Source organism: Haematobia irritans, chromosome 2 (genome assembly GCF_050003625.1).
Source record: "Haematobia irritans isolate KBUSLIRL chromosome 2, ASM5000362v1, whole genome shotgun sequence".
Classification (NCBI taxonomy): Eukaryota; Metazoa; Arthropoda; class Insecta; order Diptera; family Muscidae; genus Haematobia; species Haematobia irritans.
This window is the reverse complement of record NC_134398.1, coordinates 80031358-80055060: the sequence shown is the minus strand read 5'-3', so window position 1 is coordinate 80055060 and position 23703 is coordinate 80031358.

Sequence of the window (23703 nt, the reverse complement as noted above, 5' to 3'; positions counted from 1 at the left end):
TAAACTCGATTGTTTTGCAGAAAACTAAAATCATTAGATGCTATATTCTTGGAATATGTTGGCCGATGAAAAAATTACGAAGGAATCAACAAAGAAAAGTATCCAGAAAACTTTCAAAGTGCAACCAATTAAAACAAAGTGCAACAATTCCCATATCAAGAACTTCTGGATGAAAATGTGAATTACATCAATTTACATCCCGCACTGAAAAAAATATTGTCGTGCGGCCAAAGACTTCATGTCCTTAAAATACGAATGCAAATTTTGCTTATTATAGAAGACGCATTTCTCTAATATATATAAAGTTTTTTTCCTTGTTCAAAAGTCGATAAACTTTTAAAAGAGAATTTTGTCTTAAAAGTATCCTTACTTGTATTCTCCGCTTCTTTGGCTCGGAATCAATACCAAAATTGTTAAAGTAAAGACGAAATCTTTGGAACCGGGCATGCTTTTTTCAGTGCGTCATCAGTTTGTTGTTTTGTGAATTCCTCTTGCTGGAATCTATTCTAACATAGCACGCAGGCCAGAAAGTTCCTCGATAGTAATTATTTCAAATTGCCAGCATATTAATTAATAAAAACTTCTTTATAAATTCGCAAATATTTTTTCTTGATGCACGTGTGTATTAATGAAAAAAAAATCCTAATTGACAACCAAATTAGCTGATTTTTTATTCAACTTGAAGAAACCACTTGTAGCTTTCGATACCGTCTCAGTTTTATGAACAAAAAACAACAGCTGACATTGAGTCTCAAAACACAAAAAGTTGCCCACAGGCAACTTTAGGGTCGAAAAGGTTAAAAGACGTTTCTGCTTCAAACATAGCATACTTTTTATTTGAAGTCGACTCTGAATATGAAAATTTAAGTTGACCGTAAAACTTTTATAATCGACTTTGAAAACACACGAAGAAAAAATTAAAATTTGTTTTCTATAATCAAGTACGCAAATCTCAAATTTAAAAGAGAATCCTAAGATTATCCTTAATTCAATTATCCGCTTCTTTGGCTCGAAATCAATACATCATTAGTGTAAATACAAAATCTTTGGTCATAATATTAAGTAAATTGGTTGACATAATATTTAGGTTGCATTATCTTTAATATTAGGTCAATATTATTTTCAGTGTTTATTACATAGGGTCACGAAAAAAAGTTGATGCGGTCACCCCCCAGTTTTGTAGCATATTCGAAGACATTTTCAGAACACCAAAACTTTTTTTCCGTGCACCCTACGACCCCCCGAAATACAATTTATTGTGCTGTGCCGTCATTTGAAGTCCGATCGAAAAGAAACGCATATCGCTGTTCGTGGTTGATCAGGGGCTATATTTCGTGCATTGGTCATTTTTGACTCCGACGTCAAATTTGATTTTTAATTTTTTTATTTCGCTTCGTATACCCCTATGACGCCCATTTCTGATAACCATTATAAAGATCTTAACAAAATATGAAACTTTTGCTTTTGAAGTATTTACTTATATTCAGAAACAAAAAAGTTACAGAGATTTTAAAAAGTCAATAGGTCACCCTACACACCACCAAATAGTTTTTGCTTTGTTGTCATGATGTCCGATCGAAACCACATGCACATCGTTATTCACATCTACGAAATTAATTTATAAGGCATTTAGAACACAAAACCTGTTTATCTGTAAATTTCTAACGGTACCTTTGTATACATACTCGTTGTTTGCACTACGGCATTTTCTGCGTTATGCAAAGTGCATGTGTTTTTGGTAGAACAATTTGAGAGCCTACTGTTTTAAAATTCTAACAATCACTTTCGCTACATGATTTTTTAAGTCGGTCCATATTTTTGTGAGAGAAGGCTGTTGTTTTCACTTTTTTCAAATACTGTCAACAGCCTTCTCTCACAAAAATATGGACCGACTTAAAAAATCATGTAGCGAAAGTGATTGTTAGAATTTTAAAACAGTAGGCTCTCAAATTGTTCTAGCAAAAACACATGCACTTTGCATAACGCAGAAAATGCCGTAGTGCAAACAACGAGTATGTATACAAAGGTACCGTTAGAAATTTACAGATAAACAGGTTTTGTGTTCTAAATGCCTTATAAATTAATTTCGTAGATGTGAATAACGATGTGAATGTGGTTTCGATCGGACATCATGACAACAAAGCAAAAACTATTTGGTGGTGTGTAGGGTGTCCTATTGACTTTTTAAAATCTCTGTAACTTTTTTGTTTCTGAATATAAGTAAATACTTCAAAAGCAAAAGTTTCATATTTTGTTAAGATCTTTATAATGGTTATCAGAAATGGGCATCATAGGGGTATACGAAGCGAAATAAAAAAATTAAAAATCAAATTTGACGTCGGAGTCAAAAATGACCAATGCACGAAATATAGCCCCTGATCAACCACGAACAGCGATATGCGTTTCTTTTCGATCGGACTTCAAATGACGGCACAGCACAATAAATTGTATTTCGGGGGGTCGTAGGGTGCACGGAAAAAAAGTTTTGGTGTTCTGAAATTGCCTTCGAATATGCTACAAAACTGGGGGGTGACCGCATCAACTTTTTTTTTCCTTTAGGCCGTGACCCTATCTAGTGTTTATATTTTATAGCTCCATTTGGGAGATATACAACATATATACTCTAATTAAGAACATACTTTGGGAGAGGATAACTTATTTTTGAATCGTCCTAGAACATAGCACTAAAATCATATTTGTTACATATTATATCGATGCCCTCATTCCAGAGTGCGCTAAGTCGACTTGGCATGTTTTGATAGAATTCGCTTTTTTTATTCGGATTGATGTGAATTGCATCCTGTCAAAAGTTCGAATTTATTGGACATTTCTATCAAAAGTTATGGTTAATATTGTACTTAGCCTGTGAATAAAGTTTTAAAAAATGTCCAACCCAAAAAGGTTTGGTCGGTCTAAAGTGGTCTTAGTCATTTTTAGCTATGTTCTATTATCACTATTTTAAGTTCGTACATACAAAAAAAATTATAAAAAATATGATTTTAAGACCGAAAATAAGGGAATTTCTATCTTATACGGGTTTTGAGAAATTTCAAAAAACAAAACTTGTTTCTTGTAAAATTCACTTTTTAGACTTAGCGCACTTTTGAATGTAGACATCGATATATAGAGAAGAGTTATGAGAGTAAAACACAAATAAAATACATTTGTAAAAAAATATTACAATATTAAACATTTTGAAAACATAAAATTTAAATACAAATTAAAATTGCAAATACAGATGTGAATAAGTATAAAATATTACTGCAAAATTTGTAAGTAGTTTTAATTGTTATTTGAATAAAAATTAATTAAATGGCGTTCAAACTTTCCGGTGTTGTGAATGGTTTGGATATCTTTAGGTAATTGGTTCCATAGACGTATTGCACGTATCATAAATTGTCTTTCCGATATCAGTGGTCTATGGGGAATTTGACATATCTCTGTTAGATCTGTACACACAAAAAAAAAAATAACTGCAAATAAATATTAACAACTTTATTTGTATGTAAAATCTGCTGATGCTCAACAAATTTGTCTATTGAATATGAGACATTTGTCGTTGAAATCTGTTTGTAGATGCTTGACAGAGGAAATAATAGAAATATTCTGAATTTTCAACAAATTGTTTTGTTGCGAAATTAGTTGACTGCTATCGATATGAAAACAAAACTACAAAACTGGTTACGCGCACATCGCTGAGAATATGTACGAATGCTAAAAGAAGTATGCGAAGAACACCGTTAGAACAAAATGAGGATGAGCAAATGTACGTGTATGATAGTAAGCAAAGAGCTCACTCATCAATTTGGTACACCCATAAATAAAATTATTACCATACGGGCTCAAATCGATACCGTACGTTATTGAAAGTTAGTTTTTTCATGCAAAATTATTCTTTGAATTTTATGTCCCATCACAGGCTCTGCATGTCTCAAGCTGTCTGTTGTGAGATTTGTATGTCTCTTACGTATCTAAGGAGAGAATGGTTCCGAATTAGTAAACATTAATAATACTAAAACATTTTATACTTACGAATACTTCGCTATATCCACAAATTTAGTTTTTTCAGTCATCATGTTTTCCAAGACATATTGCAATTAACGCGTCTATTTACTTTATGTGAACAAACTAAACTACTAAGGCGACAACTTACAGCCTATTTCTGATATCCGAACGAAAACAATTGCGAACGAACGGCAGTCACTCACTTTTGTCTAGATTTGGGTTTCTCTAACTTCCTTTCGTTCGTTCGCATGGCTTACGTTACTGTCAAATGCTAGCATTACCAGATCTCCATTATTTCAATTTCCTGAAAAAGGCCCATACATTTTAAAAATGATTTTCCATAAAATTCAATCTGGCATCGCCGTTCATTTGGCAAACATTTCCCGCTTTTGATATTTGGTTTAGCTCAATAATTTTTTTTAACAAATTAGCCCGCGTAGAGAGATAAGAATTTGTATTTCCATATTTCTACAATAATTACAGTTCAGTTGTCCTTTTAATAAGTGTTTCATTCGAAATGTATATGTTTGCTCGTGTTAGACTTTCCCTTAAACGGTCTCTATGACGGTTATAAAGAAAATATAGATCGATATAAATCACTTTTATCACATATTTGCATCAAAAGCTTTAAACAATTTATCAATTATTAAGTTTTTCCTATTTATAAATGCCTTTTTCCACAAAACGAAAGGTCTTTACCAAGTGAGTGGTTTTGACATTTCAGTTCGTCAAAATGCGAACGAATCGAGTTAGAGAAACCCAATTTTAGAGCTTACGTTACGTCTTCGTTCGCATTGACTTTCGTTTCGATTTTCGTTTAGATACCCCTTAGAGAAACCCAAATCAGCTGTTTTTCGTTTTGTATGCGAACGAAGACTAGAATTCGGATAGCAGAAATAGGCTGTTAGTTTTTGGCAACGGCGACATATCATATGCTATGGGTATATGATAGTTAATACCACAAGAATACCGGATGTAAATGATTTGATAGAAAGTGGTATCAAAATTAGAAGGTAACGTAAACCAATCAATTAACACCAAATGGTAATGGCTACGTACCACCTTTTTTCTACCAGTGTAGTTTCTTAAATGTGTTTGTTGTATGATATAATTAATAAACCATATTAATATCGGGATTAGAGTTATTACAATTCTAATTAACTAGAATTATAACACTGGGCAAAAAGTTGTCAAACTGCTTGCTAGACCCTGAGGATTTTCGACCCAAAAATCTTACATGTTCCCCGTACAAAAAAAAACATTTTGGTCATATTCCTTCTCTGTGTATACTTAACAAAATATCTCCAAAATTGTTCCGGTTATTTTGTAATTTTTGTGCAATTCATAACATAATTCTGTCAATTTTAATTTCAATTTAACTTTTTTGTCAATACACCAATAAATGTTACAGGTCATTGAACAAACCATATATAATTTTTTTCGTTCAAATTCAAAAATATTTGTTGAGGATTAAACGTAACGTTCAACAAGAAATATTTTGTACTGTTGGATGCTCAACAAATTACTTACAAATTATGTTATTGAGAACACAAGTTATTTGTTGCCTTCTGATGGTAACGAATGCTAACAACTTTTTTGTAATAAATTAGTTTGTTGCAAGAAAATTAACAAATTTTGTTATTGGTTTTCCAACAAAAGTTATTGGTTCTCAAACTGATTTTTATCTGTGTAGAATATTAGACGATTAAATATGGGCAGGCTCCATTGTTACGATAATTTTATGTTGGAATGTAACAGTTCTACTTATAAGATATTTGTCAATTGGCACACTGAAAAAACAGTGAACCCACCAGGAAGAAAACTTTCGGTTAATTTTAGAAAAATTTGAATATTTGTCGAAAATTTAAACTAAACAGTATTACAAACGTTGGCATCACGCCGATGTCATAAAAATAAGTAAATATTTTTCGACAAATTCAAGAAAATTTATTAGACATAACTAAGTTTTTTTTCACTTGTTAAAGTAAATTTTGTAGTTTGAAAGAAACATTTTGAGTTCAAAATTGCAAGAATGTCTTCAGTGATATACGAAGTTCATGATGGACGCATTTTTGGTAAAATTTACAAATTTAAAGAAATTCTGAACTATTTTGTGGAAGACACGAATTTAGTTAATATTTATGCTTCATTTGAGTTTATTTGTTTCCTCGGGTTTAGTTAATTTAACTAACGTACACAAAAAATTATTAGAGTAAAGGAAACTTTCTCCAAACATAATAATTCCATGAACTAAAATGAAGTTAAATTGGCTTTAGTGAAATAGAGATTCTTTAACGATATATGTGTTCAAACCATATAAATAAATTATATTATTTATTTATATGGTTTGAACACATAAATAAATAAATTAATTTATATCGATCCATGTTTGCTACCGTCCACATAGAATTACGAATGAATATCATTAAATCCGGTTTAGTTTATATCTAAATCTGAACCGATTTCTTCCAAAATCAATAGGGTTCTATTCTGACCCAAATTAGGAAAATGTGCCAAATTTGAAGGCGATTGGACTTAAATTGCGACCTAGACTTTGATCACAAAAATGTGTTCACAGACAGACGGACGGACGGACCGACGGACATGGTTATAACGACTCAGGAGCCCACCCTGAGCATTTTTGCCAAAGACACCATATGTCTATCTCGTCTCTTTCTGCACCCTCAAAAAAATCGCTTCTGTAACATATACTCCCAAACACATTTTGCTTCAAGCATATAAATTTTTGGGTATTGCCCAAACATTTATATATTTGATTTCTTCCAATATCTAATATGTTTGAAAGCACATTGGTCTAAACAATATAATATGTTTGGGTAGTCTAAGTTCCAAACATTATGTATTTTTCCATACAAATTCAATAATGTTGTTTTCCAAAAAACTATATGTTATTATGTGAACATATAATATGTTTGGAAACATTTTGAACCCAAAAATATTATATGTTTAGAAGAATTTTCTCCCATAGAAAATTGTGCTCAAATTTTTTTTCTGCCTAATTATATATTCCCTCACATTTTTCTCACTTCCACGAGTTTTTTAGTTCATAGCACCTTTTTCTGTAATACAAACATTGTAGAAGAAATTATTAAATTTTACAATTTTTTTAAATTTTACCTTTTGCCGGACGGGGATTCGAACAGCGGACCACACAGTTTGTAAGCCAGCACACTAACCACTGGGCTACGTAGCTGTTATGGTCATCAAGAGATAATTATCGTTATAAATCATATTTATTTAGCATAGCTTGCGGCGCCCACGAGCCGATGCAAACATAACATTGTTAAACATACATTTGTTGGCGGCGTGGATCAGTGGTTGGTACGTCCGCCTTGCATGCCAAGGGTCCTGGGTTCGATCCCTGCTTCGACCGACACCATTTTTTTTATTATTTTTTTTTACATATATTTTTTTACGTATATTCCAGATACGTTCGGAATATCCCGAAAAGGTGTTCAACATTACATTACTATTACATTACTATATTAAATTTTTACTACGAAACTGTAAAGTGTGTCTTATATTATATATATTAATACGCTACACTTTTTTTTGGGTACATATTGTGGGCGTGTGCGGGGGTGTTATGCGATAAATTTGATATCAAATGAAAGGTAATTTTCTGTAGATATGGCGAATCGCTTTAATTTTTTAAATTGATGCATTTTTCATGAAGAAAATTGCATTTTTCTAAAATTATTGACGTTGTTGTCGTTGTTGTGTTGTAGTTTGAGAGTGAGAGCGAGAGAGTTGTTGTTTGGTTTGTTGTAGCGTGTGGGTGCGTGTTAGAGGTGTGCGCGTGACAAGAAATTTTCGTGACACGCGTGATTCACGCGTGAGTCACGTGATTCGTGAATGAAATTTTGACCAAATCACGTGAATGTGCGTGAATGGGACTGAACAAAAATGTGTCGTGCGTGATCGTGCGTGAATATCAAATTCTGTTCGTGAATGTGCGTGAGTAAATTTTTTTCAAAATCACGCTCACGACAAAATTCACGCTCACGAAGAAATTCACGTTCACGAAGAAATTCACATTCACGAAAACTTCACACTCACGATGACATTCACGTTCACGAAAAAATTCACGTTCACGAAAAATCACGCTCACGAGAAAATTCACGCTCACGAAGAAACTCACATTCACGAAAAATTCACGCTCACGATGAAATGCACGTTCTTCTTGTGCAAAATGTTAAGCAAAGTGGGGTAAAACTCTAGCTTCTGGGGCCATATAAGTTCATATCGGGCGAAAGCTATATATGGGAGCTATATCCAAATCTGAACCGATTTCAACCAAATTTGGCACGCATAGTTACAATGCTAATTCTACTCCCTATGCAAAATTTCAACTAAATCGGAGCAAAAAATTGGCCTCTGTGGGAAAATAAGTGTAAATCGGGCGAAAGCTATATATGGGAGCTATATCTAAATCTGAACCGATTTGGCAGATATTTGGCAAGTTTTTCGAGACTCATAAAATATTCGGATGTACGGAATTTGAGGAAGATCGGTTGATATACACGCCAATTATGACCAGATCGGTGAAAAATACATATGGCAGCTATATCTAAATCTGAACCGATTTTTTCCAAAATCAATAGGGATCGTCTTTGAGCCGAAACAGGACCCTATACCAAATTTTAGGACAATCGGACTAAAACTGCGAGCTGTACTTTGCACACAAAAATACACCAACAGACAGACAGACGGACAGACAGACAGACAGACAGACAGACGGACATCGCTAAATCGACTCAGAATTTAATTCTAAGACGATCGGTATACTAAACGATGGGTCTCAGACTTTTCCTTCTTGGCGTTACATACAAATGCACAAACTTATTATACCCTGTACCACAGTAGTGGTGAAGGGTATAATAATGATTGAACATTTTTACATTTTTAAATTGAAAACATACTTCCAAATAAAAAATTAATAATTTTCGGAAATAATTGGTTTCATTGGTTCATTAAATTTTGGCTTAGATGTAAAAAAAATAATTCTATATAGTATAATTATAATATATGTAATTGTAATATAATAAAAAATAAAATAAGTAAACAATAACACTATAAATCATTGATTGCCTCAATTAAAAATTAATTAAGTTTTTCGGCCAAAATCAATCCAAATTTTAATTGAATTTATATTTTGATTTGATTAAAATGTTAATTGTATCTGTTAATTTTTTAAGTGAGTACGTTTTCAATTTTTAATTAGATATATTTTTCAGATTTTTAATTAAAAATATTTTGGCGAATTTGTGTGGGTAGCTCATTTGTATCACGAGCGAGAGTGAGTAAGTTTTTAAGTTCGTACTCATTCGTGAATTACATTTTTTCGTTTGTTTTGTAAGTATAATAGTCGTGAACGTGCGTGAGTTGCATTTTACATCGTGAGCGTGCGTGAATAGTTTTTTTATGAATCGTGAGTGTGTGGAAGTACGTTTCATTGTTCGTGAACGTGCGTGAGTAGTTTTTTTTTCGAATCGTGAGTGTGCGTGAATAAGTTTGTTGTTCGTGAACGTGCGTGAGTTGATATATCCCGTCGTGAGCGTGCGGTAGTCACTATTCTGCAATCGTGAGTGTTTATCTTTGCAGGATTTTGGTTCGTGAACGTAAGTGAGCGTGAATCAATAAAAACCTTCGTGCGTGAATGTTACGAATTCATTCGTGAGTGTGCGTGAGTGTGAGCAATTCCAAAACGGGCGTGCGTGATCGTGCGTGAATGTTACGAATTCATTCGTGAGCGTGCGTGAGTGTGAGCAATTCAAAAACGGGCGTGCGTCATCGTGCGTGAATGTTACGAATTCATTCGTGAGCGTGCGTGAGTGTGAGCAATTCTAAAACAGGCGTGCGTGATCGTGCGTGAATGACATTTTGAATTTGTGAGCGTGCGTGAGCGTGCGTGAAAACTCCCTCACGCGCACACCTCTAGTGCGTGTACATTGTGTGTTGGCTTTTGCTATGCTGGCATGGGGGAGAGTAGGTTTGAGAATGATAATGTGAGAGTTGATTGGGAGCTAAAGCAATGGGAATAATAGAATTGTAAGATGATAATAGATAGGTATATATTTCTAAAGATTCAGGCTCACTTAGACTATTCAGTCCATTGTGATATTTAGCAATAGTAATTTTGAAAAGTAATATTTTGTACTTAGTTTGTTAAAGAAAATTTAGAAACATAAATTACATTATTTTAATTTAAATTTATTTAAGCCTGCTGATATAGGGATGCCATATACGGATATATGTTTGTTACAATGGGGGTATATTTTTGATAACTAAAATTTCATACGACAGTATAAAGGAGAATAGAATGTACGTATGAAATGTTTATGTAAGAATGAACTAAATAAATTACACCGTATATGTTTCTAAAGGCGTTAGAAATATTAATTTTGAAAAGTTATATTATACTAATTTTATTCAAGAAAATTTAAACAATAAATTACACCATTTTAATTTTAATTTTGTTAAGCCTGTTGCTATAGGGATGCCATATATGGATATATGGTTGTTACAATGGGGGTATATTTTGGATAACTACAAATTTCATACGAAATTGTAAAAGAGAATAAAATGTTCGTATGAAATGTTTATGTACATTCACAGAAAAAGTAAACTGTTTTATAGCAAGAACGAACTAAATACATTACACCGTTCGAAAATTGAAATAAATTATAATTTATGTTTTGAGATTTTCACTAAGCGTTGTTAAAACCAGGGAAATTTAATACTCTGGTGTACTTTATAACTACAACTCCCGAAATTACGCCCTCTCATAGAAGAAAAATGTAAAGAACAACATCATTGGCGACAATTAATATCCATTTTAACCATACTGTAGTTCATTGTTACTATATTTGGGCATCGTATGAAAATTTTCTTTTGCGCTAGATCATATTGAATTTACGTGTACGATCATTGAACTTAATACCCACGTTTAGTTCATGAAATGTTTGACACATACTTAATAAAATTTCATTGGGATTTGGAAAATTTCGAAAAATAATAATAAAATTGAACTATATACAAACATATTTTTTCCAATAAAAATAAGTTAAATTTAGCGTTAGTTTAGCTAAAATTTTTTACAATATTTACTATAGAAATAAAATTTTAACAAAATTTTCTATAGAAATAATATTTTGAGAGAGCAGTGATAGAGTGAAGAGAGGGAGTTTTAGCAATGGGGGTAACATAATGTTTTTTTTTTTTTTTATAGACAAACGATTGTAATAGATATGGTGGGTGGGGGAGTGAGATGGACGGCTTTCTGTTTTAGTATTGAAATGATCAGTTAGCCGTACATATTTTTAAAGGAGTTAGCAATACTATTATTACACGTATTTCGCTTGAGAAATTTTGAAACAATAAATTATTTTGCTTTAATTTAAATCTATAATATGTGTTTGATCATATACAACAAATGGATATGGATGTTATAATAGGGATATATTTATTATCCGTCTGGTTTTATACTAAAAATTAAAATTGTTAAAAAATACGATTTTTTATTATTTATTTAAACTAATACATATTTGATGAAAAAATTGTTGCTCAATTTGTATAAATCTGATCCGAATGGCTTTAAAAATTCCATTTTATAAAAATTTAGAGTATGTTTTTATAATTTTTCAATAAAGGTGGGTATTAAGTTCACATTATCGCACTAAAATAGTCTTTTATTCACTGTTACTTTTCTATAATAATCAATTTTAAAGAAAAAAACTTTTTACATGTTTTTATGTTAGCCTAATATTATTGCAGGCTGGATTTTTAAAATTATGCTTTGGACCATTCCTCACCAAGTTATAATAATGTTTTTCAAAAAAGTTGTAATTTCTTTCTGTTCTTACAGATTTATTCTCAATTTAAGCGGATGAACTCGACGTTTGAACCAACCTCAAATGAGTAACATTAAAGAACACTACATTTTATAAAACTTTCTAAAAAAGTGTGGCTACATTTGTATAAATAGTGTACCACTTATATCATACTCCGATTTAACTTTACTTGCACACACTATAGAAGAAAAATGTAAAATATCAGTTACAGAAGACTGTTTTAAAAACTAACTAAAGTGAAGTGTGTAAATTGTATGATATGTGGATATAGAATTCGCTAGAGTTCCATATCATCTAGGACCTTTATACCACCAGTTAAAGGCTTACAATGCACTCGAGTTTCGAGTGCCGGGAAGGCTAGTAAAAGACTTAAAGTCAGAAAACAACAGTGCTTGATATAAACGAAATGGATTGAGTTCAAATCATATATTATTTTTTATTGCAAAAATAAAAATTTTGTAACAAAAAAGGGTTTGTATACAAGTTTGAAATTTTCGAAGAAATGCAAAAACTCTTACAAAGGAAGAATGTGAAGTCGAGTATATATATATAAATATTTTTCCATCGAATCCTAAAGTTAACGATAACCATTCAAAAGCACATTATATTTAAATTCTAAATAAGTTTACAACCAAGACATAAATTTATTTAGGTGTGAACAATTATTTGTTTTCTTTAATAATTTATTCTAAAGAAAATAAACTTATTCAATTGTTGCTTGGGATCATGCCCCACCAAGTCATAATACAATTTTCCTAAAAAAGTTATAATGTTATTCTGGGTTTACCGATTCGAGTTTTGCCGTTAAAATGAGAAATAATTTTAGCGGCAAAACTCGAACTCAATGCCCGCTTTTATTTTCGAAGAATCCGTCAACTCCTCTTGGATTACTCATTAATAAAGAGGGACTAATTTTTGTTTTTATAGATCTTACTGTTTAATTTTTCACTGTTTCCCAATGTTTTCATTTTACTGTCACAACTCTAAAAAGATTACACTGAAAAAATATTGTCGTGAGGCCAAAAATTTCATGTCCTTAAAATAAGAATACAAATTTTGCTTAGCTTAGACGACACATTTTGCTAATATAAAGTTTTTTGCATGTTCAAAAGTCGATAAACTATTTAATGAAGTCGTGTTGTCCTTATAATTAAGTGACTTGAAAATGGGTATCATAACATGAAAGAAAAAAAAAATTTGAACTGAGGTCAACTTGACTTTAATAATTCAGAAAAATTCTTTAAAACTAATGAAATTGTCTTCAAATTTGTTGCATTTTTGCATCTGGACATGTTTTTCAAAACGTTATTTTAAACACGTATTTTACTTGAAACATAGCATAATTTCTACTGGACGTCTTGTTTTCAACGAACTTTTTATAGCATATGAAAAAAGCTGAAAAAGCGAAAAAATAAAATGTGCTTCATAGAGTCAAATACACAAACCCACATTTAAAAGAGAATTGTGTCTTAAAAGTGTCCTTACTTGAATTCTCCGCTTCATTGGCTCGGAATCAATACCAAAATTGTTAATATAGAGACACAATCTTTGGAACTGGACATGCTATTTTTCAGTGTATAGTGCCCTTTCGTTAGTTTTTATGAAGATCCCTTTAATTACCTTTGTTTGAATATTTTGACTTACTCCTCCTACGTTCCGATTTGTTTTGACGAAACAAAAAAAGTGCCCGTAATGCGAAAATGATAAACAAAACTCATGCTCTTTTTTTCAAATGTCTTTTCTCTTGGTTCCGAATGAATTTTCTCTCCGAATACTCATTTTAATCTTTTTACTTAAGCATATACAATTTTTGGCGGTCTTATATCACAACATATATATGTTTACTCCAAATTTGGAAATTTATACTTCTTTATATTCACACACAGTATTTTTCCAATCTTTAATTGAATTTTCTTTGTGTATATATATTTTTAAGGCGCCAATTTGTTACTTTCATGATTTTACTTCCAGCACACATTTTATGTCTCTCTTTCTAAACACATATATGTTTATAGTCTCTTTCTAAATTAATATATGTTTGCATCCAAGCATATTATATTTACAAACATTTTATGTCCCACACATAATATGTTCTAACATATTAACATATATGTCGCAAACATATTATGCTAGTTTATGAACATTATATGCTTGCACTTAAAAATATTGTGTTTACAAATTTGAGTTCCAAACATATAATTTTTACACCCAAACATATGAAAAACATTCTTTTTCGTCCGTGCAGGGATGTCATATTTGATATTTTTTTCCCATCTGTTTCTCGTTTACTTTTGCGATAACTGGAACACAATCACCACGAATCGCAACACATGCGTTTATTAACAACTTCGAAACAAAATGTTTTTGGAAAACTTACATTTTTAACTAATTTATTGTAAATAGTGATACATTGCCGACATAATTAAACTCAAAACATATTGAATTTCATAATGTTTGAATTTTGAACCTAGTATTCAAGTGTTAAAGTTGAATAATTAGAGTAAAATTTTAAATTCGCAAACAAATTTTCAACCGAATTGAAAACGCAAAGTTTTTGCGATTTGCGGTTGCCGGAACACAAAATAAAATCGGAATCGCAAAATTCTTGCGATTGCGATAATTGGGACAGACTTGAATAGTATTTTCAAAACGATGGTATTACTCGTAGCTACCATTTCAATCATTTACCAATTGACATGTTTTAATTCTCATTGTATCTTGAGTCGTCGGTTGGTTTTTACCACCGACCATTCCAAAAGGCTTTTACCATACATTTTGTTATGATCCTTTCCGCTATTCCGATCTTTTAATTTAATACTCTAAATTTCAAATGTGTTCATATGTAGACTACATTAGATTCTGGAAACTACGTTTAAGGTGTAGAGGAATTTTAAATTCCTCGGATGAACGTTCAAGAAAGTAGGTCTTGAGTTAAGTTTCATATTTTTTGGACCATTTTAGCCCCAATACTCGAATCTGCGCCAAAAGTGCAGTAGTGGGATTGAGCTATATACGAATATGGACCGATATGAGACACTTTTGACGATTCAAGCTGTGGATGGAAAGCAAAACTACTGAAAATTATATGAAAATTCCGCAATTTTTTGTATTCTCTCAAGAAGTAAACCTTTTTTCGGAGTTTGATGATATACAAAATTAACTTTAAAATCAATTTAGTCGCTTTCTGGTTTACTTTATTATTTAATGAAAACAAAAATACACAAAAAAAATTACTTTCTAGGACATTTTAACCAGAGTTGGAAATGTGGTCCGATGAAGGTAACTTTGGTCCGATTTTTGGAAAAAAAATTGGTCCAAAATAAAATTTAGATTTAGATATACACAAAATACTCATGGCGCAGCTGGTGTGAGTACTGACACTTTTTTATTATAACAACATCTATAAATAACAACATGTTAACGACAACTTGAATTTCCAAATTCAGACTTGAATTCAAGTAGCAGTTATGCTATGTTGAAAAAAAAACCTATTTCGGAAAGCTTTTTCGCTTTGTAGTCAAGATATAAAAAAGCAAACAAATTTAAATACAGTTTCGTTAATTTTGAAGAATTTATTATTAACGCCAACTAGACCTTAGTCAAACAAAATGTTCCCTATGTAAACTGGGTCTCAGTTAAAAGTCGATTTACTTGACTATAAGGTCAAAAGGACTTCATTCAAAAGTTTATCGGCTCTTGGACAAGGAAAACAAAAATTTATATTAGAAAAATGCGACATCAGGAAATGAAATCTTTTGACTCATCACTATATTTTTCCAGTGTGGTAGACATGTAGAACGAAACGATCCAAACATATGAAAAACATACATGTTTTTCCGTGTACGATCATGGTCTAATTTGCAGATGGTTTTAAAAGTGCAGATGGTTTTATCTCGCCAAAGTTCTGCCTTACAAAGAGTATTTCTGATTCTTTGGAACAACTATAACCTTTTCGTTGTTTTGGAAAAGTAAATAGCCTTTTGGTTTGATCACGAATATTTGGCATAACAAAGGAAAACTCCATATACAAAGGAAGACTCCCTTCTCTTATTAGGAATTAAACATTTATTGACAACACTGTTACAGAAAGATACCCAAAATGTGATATTGGAAACAGTTCTCTCCTATGAAAGGAACCGCAAACTCATCACCAGCTACAGCAATACTAGCCATTGTAAAACAAAAGACACAAGAGACTGAATACTGAAAATCTGTATCCTTTTCAAAGACAAAATGCCACTTAAACTGAATGTGACATGACCATTATATGTCCATCATCATTTCTGTCCTTTGCAACGTATGGTTGCCTCCAACTCTTGCCAGTTCCTAAGTGGACTCCATAACATTGATGTGTGATGAAGGGTTGTTTGTTTGGTCCTGACCAAACAAATAAAACACCTTTTATAGTCTACGACCATAGTACAAGAGTGTGGGGATGTATTTGCACTTTCACAGAACGAAATGCTACTTTACGTATAAATGCGACTGACGTTGGAAAGGTACTATTGCTACTCTGGTGTTTGTTAACATCAACATCGGGATAAATGGAAAGCCAAATAGACGGAGGAGTCTGTCAGAGCCAGGGTTAATTTCGAATTGTCATTTTGTGAATTTTCATGATCTAACAATCCAATTGTCTCCTACCAAATCAGCTCTTATCGCTCTTGTCCATAAAGAAGCGTAAGAACTGGTAACAGCAAGGCAACAAGGACATCATCCGTCGATGGCCATTAGTACTTATAAAAGTCCAACCAACAGTTGATACACCAACAGTTATACCCATCGTAGTTTATGCTCATATTTAGATGAGTAGAGGGAGCATCACAGAAAACTGAAAGGACACCAACATCAAACCAGAATGCTGGGCAAACACAAGGCTGCTGACATTGACACATGGTATGCGGAAGTCCTAAATTGAACCGTTTAATGGCGTTAGCACAAGGATCGTACTTGCAGTGGCTTCTTGGTAGAGGTGTGCACGTGACACGAAATTGTCGTGACTCACGCTGACGGCAACGGCGTGAGTGTGCGTGATTAACCAACCAAATGTCGTGTGTGAGCGTGAGTCACGAAAATAATATCTTTGTGAGTGTGCGTGAGTAACGAATTTCGGAAAAACACACTCACGAAAATAATCCCTCTTACGAACATAAAATTCTTACGAGTTGAATACATTTATAATTTTAGTGACATCCTAGGTGGTAAGAGTTTTATAACGCACTCGATTTTAACCATACTCATGTTTTCAGTCATGTTCTATAGGTAAATCACTCATAAAATTATTAGTGAGTCACGACATTTTTCGTGAGTCACGACATTTAAAAGATTTACGTGCGTGAGTACAAATTTTCATTTCGTGAGCGTCCCACCAAAGATATCGTGCATGAATAAGATTTCTCTGTCGTGAGTGTGCGTGAGAAAAATATTACTCACGTGCACACTACATCTTGGTAATGACTGACTGGCTGTAATGGCGGCGGTGGTAATGGCGATGGTACGTATGTCAACATACTGTTCCATATGCATCGTATTGCCACCATATCTATGATCTTGAAGTCATCGCTCGCTCGCTTGGTGGGTATGACGGTGGCCCCCATCGCAGCAAGCCATTAATCATTGCCTATAATGAACTTCCTGTTTGCGTTTTCCACGAACAACACTTTATATTGCTGCCCTTTTGCCAAGAATCATAGAACGATGATATTTCTTGGAGTTTGCCACACAGCTCCATTACTGAACTCTTGCAAACCCGAAGATAGTTTGCATTGTGGAGAGGGGGTAGTCTGTGAATTGCTATCATTAGTGCCATGATGCAGAAATTATCGAAATATTTTGAGACACACCAAAGTATCTCCAAGATACCCGTTCAGTGTTCGGCATAAATCGTTCTTTTGTGACATTATCGCCATTTTATAGGCGATTTTGAGTTTTTTGTTTTGTGTAATAAACACGGCCTTAATTGCTCGGATCCAACAAGAGTGCATGCCATTCATGTTGTCCAAAACACAGCCATTTCAAAATTTATTGTCAACCAAATTGAGAGAGTTAAAGGGTATTCACAAAATTGGCTTTTGTAAGGGTACTGTGGATTCATGCCAACGCGGCAAAAAGAGAAGGGGGAAATGTATGAATAAGTATGCAGAGTTCATTCATCTCGGCCTAATATTTGTCCCATCTATCTTTTACATATCATCTGTCTGGATAAAACATTTCTCGTGTTGGTTATCTTACGAAAAGAGAAACGGCAGGGTTGCCGCCTGACAGATACCCCCAAGGAAAATATACTTTCCTACAGAACGATTTTTTAGACAACGAAATTTCCTTTTTTATTATGAATTATTCTCTTTAAGAGTAAATAAGACCAACTTTATGACAAGCATAACAACGATTGTTCTAATATTTTTTTATTTGTTAAAAAAAAGTGTCAAAAGAAAACTTTGTTTGTCTAAAATTTCGTTCCTAAGGATGTCTTCCACCGTGGATTGATGTATAAACGAAAAAAAAAAAAAAATAATAATTCTTTCCTCCCAAACGAAATTTTAGACAAACAAATGTTATTTCCCATTTGCTTTTCGCTGTAAGGAAGTTTGTTTGGAACAAAAGTATATACTTATTGTGATAAACGTTAATACTTTTACAGTACGTAAAAACAATTTCATAAAGACTAACTCAAATCTTTTTTCTGGATAATTGCATTTTTCCTCACGTCTTTCTCACTTCGGTGAGTTTTTTTTAGTTTTTATCACATTTTTTCTGTAATACAAACGATATAGAAGAAATTATTCGATTTTATAATATTTTTTAATTAAATAAAATTAAATTCGTCTGGAAGGAGAATCGAACCGTGAATGTTATTTACCAGAAGCATACCTTGAGTTGGCCACTGTGGAGCAATGGTAAACATGTCCGCCTTGTATAAAAACGAGTTGTTGGTTCAATCACGGCTTCAAACGAATACCAAAACGTTTTTTTTTTCTATACATATATTTTTACCTATATTCCAAAAATGTTCGGTAGTTTCAGGAAAAATGTTCCACTTTACATACTATTATATTACATTTTTACTATGAAACTTCAAAATGCGTCTTATTAAAGACTTATAGTCAGAAAAGAAATGAACTGTGTTTTTGAATCAAAAATTATTTTTTTTTATTGCAAAAATAAAAAATTTTGTAACAAACAAATTCAAAATACTCTACAAAAGAAAAACATTTTTGGTGCACGTTTTCCAAACATTTTTATTTTATATTTAAGAACTTTTGCAGATGGAGACCCTAGAACTCCACATGTTAGTTCATAAAGAGGGTGTGCTCATCGTTTATTCCAAAATTGCATTCCATGGCAGGCTTTTGACACATGCAAATGAACCAAACGAAATCAAAACATGTAAAGAAAGTCTAAAGTCGGGCGGGGCGGACAATATCATACCGTTCACCACTTTGTACACCAAAATATAAAAGTATATATTCCCATTGACATATATTTAAAACTAAAGTGATTATTATTCAATTCCTTAAATATCTATTTATTATTTTATATAAATAAAATATAAACAATATAAATTAAAAGCAAAAAAAAAAAAAGACTAAAAAAATAATAATATTAATTATAAATTGACACAGCGTCGTTATCATCGCCTACATTATTAGATGCAATCTGTCTAGAACGTGTCATCATAGTCCTAGTATCAACAATATTACAAAGAATTTTATCTACATCATCCATCGACTTCAAACACCATAACCGAGAATTTCCATCCTTCTTGACATAAACGTGTCCATTTTTTGGGAAAACAAAATTGTATCCCACAGTCTTGAGGGACTTTGCGCGATTTAAAAGTTCAATGGTTTCCCTGCTAAGGAAGTCGTTATGTATATCTTCTTCATTCCATCAATATCTTTAAGCTTTGAATTTTCGCTCATGAACGATTTCTTGCATTTGCTGTTCGAGAACTTAACTAGAACATATTTTTTTCTCCGCTCTTTTACTCAAAATATATGCCTCCTCTATGTCAGCTTTCGATACATTTGCTCCAAATTTCTTTGCTATATCTATTACAATCTCTACTGGCTCAATTTCGTCCTCCATTACGATTCCATTTATGATACAATCATTCCGAACCCTGTTATCATTTAAATATTTAATAGACATCTTCAAGTTGCTGACTTCTTCCTTTAAAATTTTATTTTCTTTCTGCCAATTATCAATATTCTTAGTATTGTTCGCCACTCCTTTCAGTAAATTATCATATTGTGCTGACATCAACCGACGAAAACATCAAAAAAATCCACAAAATGATTTTGAATGACCGTAAAATTAAGTTGATCGAGATAGCAGAGGTTTTAAAGATATCAAAGGAACGTGTTGGTCATATCATTCATCAATATTTGGATATGCGGAAGCCCTGTGCAAAATGGGTGCCGCGCGAGCTCACATTTGGCCAAAAACAACAACGTGTTGATGATTCTGAGCGGTGTTTGCACACGGATGAAAAAGGCTGTTTTTCATATGTTTGGCTATAAACATTATATGTTTGGAACACAAATTTTTAAACACAATATTTTTGAGTGCAAGCATATAATGTTCATAAACTAGCATAACATGTTTGGGACATATATGTTAATATGTTAGAACATATTATGTTTGGGACATAAAATGTTTGTAAATATAATATGCTTGGATGCAAACATATATTAATTTAGAAATAGCCTATAAACATATATGTGTTTAGTAGCTTGGAGCGCTATTTAACAGGGAGCGATATTGAATTAAGTTGGTGGTTGTTGCTTGTTATTACAAAATTAACATTTTATTTTTCCTTGGGCAATTGATCAGCTACTACTTTCATCCTTACAGACTGTGTGGTCCGCTGTTCGAATCCCCGTCCGGCAAAAGGTAAAATTAAAATAAAAAAAAATCATACAATTGAATAATTTCTTCTACAATGTTTGTATTACAGAAAAAGGTGCTAAGAACTAAAAAATCTCGTGGAAGTGAGAAAGATGTGGGTGAATATACAATTGGGCAGAAACAACATTTTGAGCATTCAGGTCGAAAACCTATGTTGTTAGCACCTATATTACCTATTTTTCAGGTAATATATCATAACGAATTATTTCATTTTCATAATTCGTTATGATTGTAAATATATAAATAAATAAATAAAATTTTGAGCACAATATTGTTTGGGAGACTTTTTTTAAGCATATAATATTTTTGGGTGCAAAATGCTTCCAAACATATTATATGTTCACATAATAACATATTGTTTTTTGGAAGACAACATTATTGAATTTGGATGCAAAAATACAAAATGTTTGGAACTTAGACTACCCAAACATATATTGTTTAGACCAATATGCTTTCAAACATATTATATATTGGAAGAGATCAAACATATAAATGTTTGGGCAATACCCAAAAATGTATATGCTTGAAGCAAAATATGTTTGGGAGTATATGTTACAGAAGCGATTTTTTGTGAGCGTGCAGCTGTTAACTCGTAATACACCCGAGTTTTTCCATCGATATGTGACAATGGATGAAACATGGCTCTATCACTTCACTCCTGAGTCCAATCGACAGTCGGCTGAGTGGACAGCGACCGGTGAACCGTCTCCGAATCGTGGAAAGACTCAAAAGTCCGCTGGCAAAGTAATGGCCTCTGTTTTTTGGAATGCACATGGAATAATTTTTATCGATTATCTTGAGAAGGGAAAAACCATCAACAGTGACTATTATATGGCATTTTTGGAGCGTTTGAAGGTCGAAATCGCGGCAAAACGGCCCCATATGAAGAAAAAAAAGTGTTGTTCCACCAAGATAACGCACCGTGTCACAAGTCATTGAGAACGATGGCAAAAATTCATGGATTGGGCTTCGAATTGCTTCCCCACCCACCGTATTCTCCAGATCAGGCCCCCAGCGACTTTTTCTTGTTCTCAGACCTCAAAAGGATGCTCGCAGTAAAAAAATTTGGTTGCAATGAAGAGGTGATGGCCGAAACTGAGGCCTATTTTACTATCTACTACCAAAATGGTATCAAAAAATTGGAAGGTCGTTATAATCGTTGTATCGCTCTTGAAGGGAACTATGTTGAATAATAAAAACGAATTTTGTCAACAAAATGTGTTTTTCTTTGTTAGACCGGGGATTTATCAGCCAACCCGTTATATAATAAGAAATGATTTAAAAATACTCACAAAGTTCATTGAATTTGCTAAGCCAACAATCGCTTGTGGAACAGTATTTGAATGTTTCGTGATATATTCTTGTAAAGAAAATTTAAATTAAAAGTGTAGATGAATATTTGCACGGTGTCCATAATATTTTTCAAAATTAATATTGTATCTTGAGTGTCTTACAATTTGTCACAGTTTAGATTCGATTATTAACCAAATTTACTCTCTAGAAATAATTTCCTTCCACCCATAGAAAAATTATTACCATAAAGGGTGATACGGTCAAAATTTGGTCAATGTAAACGTATTTCTTTCAATTTTGCATTTAAAAACCCTGACCACCCCTCATTTTGAAGGTGTGTGTGTAGAATGTTGCTCCTATTTTGATTTTGGAATTCACTCTTCAGTTTTCAAAATGCCGTCCAAGCAAGAAGAGCACCGTATCAAAATTTTGCTAGCGCATCGCGAAAATCCGAGCTACTCGCACGCAAAGCTGGCAAAATCGCTAAAAGTTGCCAAATCAACCGTTACCAATGTAATTAAAGTGTTTGGGGAACGTTAGTCGACAGCCAGGAAGTCTGGATCGGGGGGAAATCGAAAACCGGAAGCGGCTGAGACGACAAAGAGAGTTGCCGGTAGTTTCAAGCGAAACCCTAACCTCTCTCTCCTAGATGCCGCAAATAAGCTGGGTGTATCGTCTACAACCGTGCATCGAGCCAAAAAACGAGCCGGACTATCGACTTACAAGAAGATAGTGACTCCAAATCGCGATGATAAACAAAATACGACTGCCAAAGCGCGAACCCGGAGGCTGCACACGACGATGCTGACGAAGTTTGACTGCGTGGTAATGGACGACGAAACCTACGTCAAAGCCGACTACAAGCAGCTTCCGGGACAGGAGTTTTATACGGCAAAAGGAAGGGGAAAGGTAGCAGATATTTTCAAGCACATAAAACTGTCCAAGTTCGCAAAGAAATATCTGGTTTGGCAAGCCATCTGTACCTGTGGCTTGAAAAGCAGCATTTTCATAGCTTCCGGGACTGTCAACCAAGAAATTTACGTGAAAGAGTGTTTGAATAAACGTCTGCTGCCTTTCATGAAGAAATACGGTTGTTCCGTACTGTTTTGGCCGGATTTGGCATCTTGCCATTACGGTAAAAAGGCCATGGAGTGGTATGCCGCCAACAACGTGCAGGTGGTTCCCAAGGACAAGAACCCTCCCAACACGCCAGAGCTCCGCACAATTGAGAAATACTGGGCTTTGTCAAGCGGAACCTAAAGAAGACCAAAAAACTGCTAAGGACGAGCAGCAGTTCAAGGCAAACTGGCTTTCTGCGGCGAAGAAGGTGGACAAGGTGGCTGTACAAAATCTGATGGCAGGTGTCAAGCGTGAGGCCCGGCATTTCGGATTTGGAAAAGCGAAAGCCTAACTGAATATTTTTCCTGAATTTTAGTATGAACTTGAAAAATAAATTTAATTTGATTTTTTAAATAAACGATTTCACCGATTTACACGCGTTTTCCCTTGACCAAATTTTGACCTATCACCCTTTACGGGCTCAAATCGATATCGTACGTTATTGATAGTTAACCAGCCCCGTATGGTACAATATCAATAGCGAATGGTACATGCGGTACGC